Consider the following 7,619-nt stretch of genomic DNA (forward strand, 5'->3'; position numbering starts at 1 on the left):
CTAAACACCATGGCCCCAAAGGAAAAAAAAAAAAAAAAAGAAAGAAAGAAAGGATATTCTTTTCAATAAACAATATTGGGATAACCAGATATCTACATTTAAAAATGAACGTTGGTCAGGCTCACACCTATAATACCAGCACTCTGGGAGACCAAGGCAGGCAGAGTGCTTGAGCTCATGAGTTCAAGACCAGCCTGAGCAATAGTGAGACCCTATCTCTAGTAAAAATGAGAAACTGAGGCAATAGGATTGCTTGAGCCCCAGAGTTTGAGATTGCTGTGAGCTATGATGCCACAGCACTCTACCAAGGGCAACAAAGTGAAACTCTCTCTCAAAAAAAAAACGATAAATAAATAAAATTAACTTTGATCCATTTCTAACACCATATGCCATAAAACTTACTTCAAAATGTATCATACACCCAAATATAAAACCTAAAACTATAAAATTTCTAAAAAAAAAAAAAAAAAAAAAAAGGAGGAAATCTTTGTGAAATTGGATTGGGCAAAAAGTTCTTGTATATAACATTAAAATACAATCCATAAAAAATTAATAAGTTATACCTCATCAAAATTAAAATTTTATCAAAATGTTTCTGCAAAAAGCACTGGTAAGAGAATTAAATTTTCTCTCTGGCATGGAGAGAAAATATTTGCAAATTACATGTCTAATGAAGGACTTGCCTCTAGAATATACAAAATGCTCTCAAAACCTAATGAGAAGGCTCAGCACCCATAGCACAGTGGTTATGGCACCAGCCACATACACTGAGGGTGGCAGGTTTGAGCCCAGCCTGGGCCAACTAAACAACAATGACAACTGCAAGGGGAAAAAAAAAAAAAATAGCCAGCGCTGTTGTGGAGGGCACCCATAGGCCCAGCTACTTGGGAGGCTGAGGAAAGAGAATTGCTTCAGCCCATGAGTTTGAGGTTGCTGTGAGCTGTGACACCACGACACTCTACCAAGGGTGATAAAGTGAGACTCTGTCTTTAAAAAATAATAATAATAACTTAATGAGAAGAAAGCAAACAACTCAAAATAAGTGAAAGATAGACACAAAACACAGAAGGCAAATAAACACATGAAAAGATGTTTAAGGATATGGACTGACTATAACTTTCACATACTACTGATGAGAATATATTATAATGGTACAACCACTGTAGAAAACAGTTTGACAGTTTCTTAAGTTAAACAAGTACCCACATATGATCTGGCCATTCCAGCCCTAAATGTTTACCCAAGAGAAAAGAAAGTATACAACCATGTAAAGACTTCCACACAAATATTTATGGCAGCTTTATTTGTAATAGCCAAAAACTGGAAACAACTCAAATTAGCCATCAACTCATCAACACACGAATAGACATATACACAGATTGTTGTCTATCTGTACAATGGAGTACAACTCAGCAGGAAAAAGAAGTGAACTATGGATACAGTGAACAACAAAGATGTATTCCAAATAATAACGCTGAAGGAAAGATGTCAGATGCAAAAACATACATACTGTATAATTCCCTCTGTACAAAATTCTAGAAAATGAAAACCAAGCTATAGTGACAGAAAGCAGATCTCTGGGAAGGGAAGGAGGGAGAAGTGGGGGAGTTGGAGAGGGAGAGAGGGATTTCAAACTTTTGCATAGGGGTTAAGAGGCTGACTATTTTACTCCCTACTCCAGATTCCATGGCAGGTATTACCAGCTGATCACAATGCTTTTTTGCACACACAGGCATGCACAAGACCCATTGGTGTTTCAAGCACTTGGGTTTATATGTCCTTTAGAACTCACCTCTGCATCCTCTGTTCCAACAGGTCAAACTTTTTTCCCAATAGGTCCAGTCCATCCCAGGCTTGAGATGGTTTGGCAATGCCTGGGAAATAAACGGATTCACTCATCTTGCCTACCTCCCTTTCCACATAGTTCCATCTTCCTGAAATAAAAAGACTTCAGAGTGGGTGTGATGGCTGATTGTAGGGATAACAACATAGATATTTGGACAAAACAAATGGTAGAAGCTGGCACAATATAACTGCTTTGGGAAACTCGGTGATGGCACAGATCTATGCCTAATGTCTGTCAGGTTCTTTGATATGTTCTAAACACTGAGAACAGTTTCTGGCACATGGTACTATGTAGTAGATGCTCAGTAATATTCACTGAAGGAACAAATGTTAAAAATCTGAAATAATATTTCCTTCACTTTTTCTCATCACGTGGCCATTGCTTAAGCCTCTTTCTTACACTGAGAACAAAGATCTATCTGATAGCATTTGGTCACAGCCCCATTGCTGCATTGCAGATAATTTCAAATCAGGGGCTAGCAAATGTGGGAGCACTAGAGGCTGCTGACAGGAAGCACTAAGTAAGAGCAACACAGGGTCCAGGGGAGACTGGAGGGCTTGAACAGACAGTACCAAACCTCTGAATCCTAGGCAGGGTCATGCCCCAGGATGCTGCATGCTACCTTTGGGGAGGAGGCTATATATATCTTTGAATTTAGTTAAAGAACATTAGTGGTGTAGCTTTGTGATTATAAGTATGTCATGAAAATTAAATACCATTAGTACTCAGTTTCACTGAATAATGATAATATCTTGTTTACATGAGCTACATATCATTAATGCCAAATAACCTTAGCACAGGAAATTGAACATTACAGCTATTGCAGATGGATTCCAAGGCTTTATTTGATTAGAAAACAGTACAAAGAAGGTGGTCTCCAAAATGGCATTTCCCCATGAGAGGCTTTGTCTAGTGCCTGTTAATCCCTGCCAGCATTAAAATCACTTGGGTGTTTTAATACCCACTGTAAAACAACACAATTTGGGAGATTTGCTTAAATCATTTGGCACAAGAAAAGAGTTGGAGGGAGCAGAATAGATGAAACAAGATTGGTGAAACGCTTTGTTAGAGCTAAGTGATGAAAGTTCACAGAGGTACAAGGAGATTTATTCTACAATCATTGTAATTTATGTATGTTTGAAAATTAATTCAATAAAAACATGATTGGGGAAGTTTCTTAGGCACATCTGTGACGCCTCTCACTTACTAAACATGTATCTCTATTCAGGACCTCCTGAGCCACCAACAAAAGAATCTTACTTGAATAATTCATAGTAGATTTATCTATCTATCTAGTATCTATCTGTCTTTATCCATTAATCATTCCCTGGACCAACTGAATCAGAATCTCTGAGGGAGGGTCCCAGACATATTTCAGGGTATCCAGGCGAATCTAATGTGCACACAGTGTTGAGAACCACCAGTAAGGGAAATTTCTGAGGGTGAACCTCAGGCAATATTTTTAGAGTAAAACAACCTGCCTGCTTTGACATGTTTGTAAGAGCACAGAATACACATAGGGAGGCCTGGGTGGCAATAACAATCACTCCTGTTTACAAAGTGCCTTGTATGTGCTGCTGCAAGAGTTCCCTGCACATCATGCATGTACTCCTTACGGCTGTCCAGCAATTGACACTAGAAGAGGTTAGATTAAAACTTGATCACCCAAAAGCCTTTCTGATCCAGCATCTCTTAGTATCAAAATAGAGGAATCAGGACGTCCAGGGTTCTCAAAAACCCTCTCCCTCCCTCAACCCATCCTCAGTTTTTCCTCTTTCTACTTTCTCCCTATATATCTTGTTTCTTCATTCTTCTAATTTATATTTCAGTAGAAGAAATACTTTTTTCCTTTTTTTTTTTTTTTTCAGTGTAAAAAGTATGGAACACTTCACAAATTTGCATGTCATCCTTGCTTGGGGGCCATGCTAATCTTCTCTATGTTGTTCCAATTTTAGTACATGTACTGCCAAAGCGAGCACCCTTTTCCCCCTACTTTTCAATGTTTCTCCAACTTCTGTTAATAAGTATTCAAAACCTCTTCCAAAATGGTATTATTCTGTTGTCAACACCCACTTCAGTTGTATCTATAAAAATCTACCCTAGAAACATTTTTCCTTTTTAAAAAAAATCATTTTCACCACATTCAATATGTAGGATTTGGTCAAGTCTCAGAGCATTATGACAACAAAAGAACATAGCCAAGTAACCAAATTTAATTCTAGAATAAGTCAAGCTCTTGGTGGCATATTTAAGGTCCATAAATATACACTGTAAGAAAATTGCAAAAGAAGGGGGAAGGTTTCTATATAAAACTAAACATGGTGAAATATTGATTCTAAGTCAACTGAGAAAAGATGGGTGTAATATTTATATTGTAATCTCTAGAACATTGAGAAACTATTTTAAAATGTATAGTCAAAAACACAAAACATGCCATGTACATACAAAGTAAAAAATAAAAACACAAAAGTAAAAATGGAATCCTAAATACTGTTCAAATAACCAAAAAGACAGGTTATCCTAATAGATTTTTTAAAAGACCCAATTATATGCTGTTCACAAGAAACTCACTTCAAATATAATGATATTGACATGGTAAAAGCAAATGTATGGAGGGGAAAGTAAATGGATGAAAAAAAAGGTATATTACACAGATGTAACCAAAAGAAAGTTGGAGTGGCTACATTAATAATAGACTAAGTTGACTTAAGAGCAAACAAAATTACCAGGGATAGAGAGGGACATTAGATAATGATAAAAGGGACTGGTTGCCTGTAGCTCAGTGGTTAAAGCACTGGTCCTGTGTACCAGGGATGGAGAGTTCAAACCCAGCCTGGGCCTACTTAACAGCAACAAAAAAAATCCCATACTGATAAAAGGGTTGATTTGCAAAAGAACAAAACAATCATAAATGCATATGTGCCTAATGACAGAGCTTCAAAAACCAGGAAGCAAAAACTGATAGAACTGAAAGAGAAATAGATAAATTCACAATTTGTTGGATATTCCAGCTCCTCTCTCAGGAATTTTTAGAACTTGGAGAGAGAAAACCAACAAGGAAATAAAACTGAAAAATCTTGAACCAACTTAGACTAATCAATATTTCTAGAACATTCCACCCAACAACAGCAGAATATATATTCTTTCAATTGCCCACAGAACATTCCCTAAGACAGATCATGTATATATGGAGGGTCATAAAATAAACATTTTTATGTAAGGTCATAAACAAATAAATATGAATGAATTGAATCATAGAATATATGTTCTCTGATCATAGTGGAATTAAAATTGAAATCAATAATAGAAAGACAACAGAAAAATTTCTAAAGTCTTGGAAATTAAATAACATACTTCTAAATAATCTATGTCCCAAAACAGAAAGTCTAAAGAGAAATTATAAAATACTGTGAGACAAAGAAAAAAGAAATAACACTTATCAAAATTGTGGGATGCAGTTGAAGCAGTGCTAAGAGGCCGAGCACGGTGCCTCACATCTGTAATCCTAGCTGAGGAAGGAAGGAGGAGCGTTAGTATCTGAGGCAGGTGTATTGCTTGAGCTCAAGGAGTTCGAGACCAGTCTGACCTGGTCTCTAGAAAAAAAAAAACAAAAAACTGGGCATTATGATGTGCTCCTGTAGTCCCAGCTACTCAGGAGGCTAAGGCAAGAGAATTACTTGAGCCCAAGAGTTTGAGGTTGCTGTGAGGCTATTAAGCCAAGGGACTCCACTGAGGGCAACAAAGTGAGACTCTGTCTCAAAAACAAACAAACAAACAAAAAATCAGTGCTTAGAGGGAAATGTATAGCTTTAAATGCTTATGTTAGAAAAGAAAAGTCTCAAAAAAATCATTTAAATTTATACTTAAAAAAACAGCAAAAAAGTACAAAATAAACCCAAATTAAGCAGAACTAAGGAAATAACAAAGGTAAAAGCAAAAAATAATGAAATCAAAACCAGAAAAACAACAGAGAAAATTACAGTAACTAAAAACTGGTTCTTTGAAAAAGGGATTGATAAAACTGGCAAATCTTGTAGCAAGATAGAAAAATAAAACAGTAACTGGTAACCAAACTGAAACCAATACTACTACAGACCCTGCAGATCTTACAAAGATTATAAGACAGACTATGAACAACTCTGTGGGCATAAATTTGACAATCTTCATCCCTTCCCTCATTCTTTAATATTGACCAGATACATGCCCAATGACAAAGTTTCAAGTTCCCTACTTCTAATCAATTCAGCACCCTGCTCTTTCCATATGGAAATCTGGAGCAAGTTTTGCCCCCAGGCCTCCCTTCTTCCATGCTTCCCAGTCTACATCATAAGCTTAAAAGAATTCTTTTGGTGACAGGATTTGCAAGGATATCAGGAGACAGAATGGGCTAAGTTAGCATCTCTTCGGGCAGCATAGTGAAAGGTTTAGAAATCCACCTTACTGGAGCATACATGCATCCAAAGAGTTCTTCAAAACTGCCAGCCTGGGGCAGGTTTGAAATAACCATACTGTTGCCACAGCCCAAAACACTTCTAGAAGCATTTTTTTTTAATATCCTCCAAGTCAATACACACTGCCCAAGGACTCCAATAATAGCAAAGAAGCTCCTAGCCTTTTATTTAATCCTAGGATTAATTCATTTAAATGTCACAACTCTATAAGGTAATTACTTGCATAATCCCCACTTTGCAGGTGAGAGAAATAAGGCACAAAGTTGAAGTAGCCTGACCAAGTTTGCATTGCTAGCAAATGATGGAGCCTTTGCTTTGGACCCAGACAATCTGGCTCCAGAACCCATACTCTTAATCACTAAGCTCTGCAGCCTATAATACATTCAATGTCTTTATTTCTTTATTTGGTATAAATTATTGAATTTTTTAATCCCAAATTATATCAATTTGTTGGATTTCAACTGAGTTTTTGTTTTTTCTAAAGATTAACCTACCCTCAGAGGAAAATTGCCAACACAGAATAAATTCAAAAGAATTTGCTGCGGGCTCCAGAAGTGGATCCCAAAGAAGTTGCCCAGATGCATGACTAGGTAAGGCAGCCTTCCAGGACTGTGTGTTCTACCCAGAGTTGAAGGCTCTGGCAGTTGGTTAAAAATAATTCACCACATTCCTTTGTGGCCATACCTTAAAGCAGACAGGCACCTATGTATCTGGTGAGGGGTACATCTTCCAAGACCCTGTCTCCCCTTCCTTCTCTGAGGTGCTCGTGAGATGAGAAATCAAATTTCTAAGTGGTCTTCCCTGCCTTAGACATAGGTTATAAGCAACTTTTTCCCACCCAGTCTACCCCCAAAGTAGGAACATTTCTGCCCAATATATTTGGTGCATTCCAAGCATTAGGTAGGAGGTAGTGACAGGGTAAGAAAAACATAGCTCAGCTATCCGCTCCCATCACACACCCCCAGCCTGGGGTCATGCCCACCTTGAGGCCCCACTCAATCCTCTCACTTGTTTATAGGTGAAACTCTGCCTTTCAGATCCACAACCACCCTAAAGAGACCCTCACTCTGGGACTCAAGGGTGAGGAGACTAGAAAATATGAGTTCCTTGGGAACATATTAAAATAAACAGATTCCCCAGACCCCACCTTAGGCATTATGAGGTCCAAGTGTCAAATGCATTCAAAGCTCTCCAAGGAAACTTTAGTGAGCAGTCAGGGTTAAGAAGCTTCCTTAGGTCTGGGATCTGCAAATCTTTTCCATAAAAGGTTAGATAGGCCTTTGCAAATCACATATGGTCTCTCCTTCTCCTCCTCCTCTCTT

At 37.8% G+C, this 7,619-nt stretch overlaps 1 non-coding gene across 1 annotated transcript; it reads right to left on the reverse strand.

Moving 5' to 3' along the window:
- Nucleotides 1-3,718: 3,718 nt before the first annotated feature.
- LOC111725695 lies at nt 3,719-3,825 on the reverse strand. Its single transcript, XR_002773708.1, has one exon. It is a non-coding gene; the product is annotated as a U6 spliceosomal RNA (small nuclear RNA).
- Nucleotides 3,826-7,619: the final 3,794 nt, after the last annotated feature.

Source organism: Otolemur garnettii, unplaced genomic scaffold (assembly GCF_000181295.1).
Source record: "Otolemur garnettii isolate 467f Iridium unplaced genomic scaffold, OtoGar3 scaffold00046, whole genome shotgun sequence".
Taxonomy (NCBI): Eukaryota; Metazoa; Chordata; class Mammalia; order Primates; family Galagidae; genus Otolemur; species Otolemur garnettii.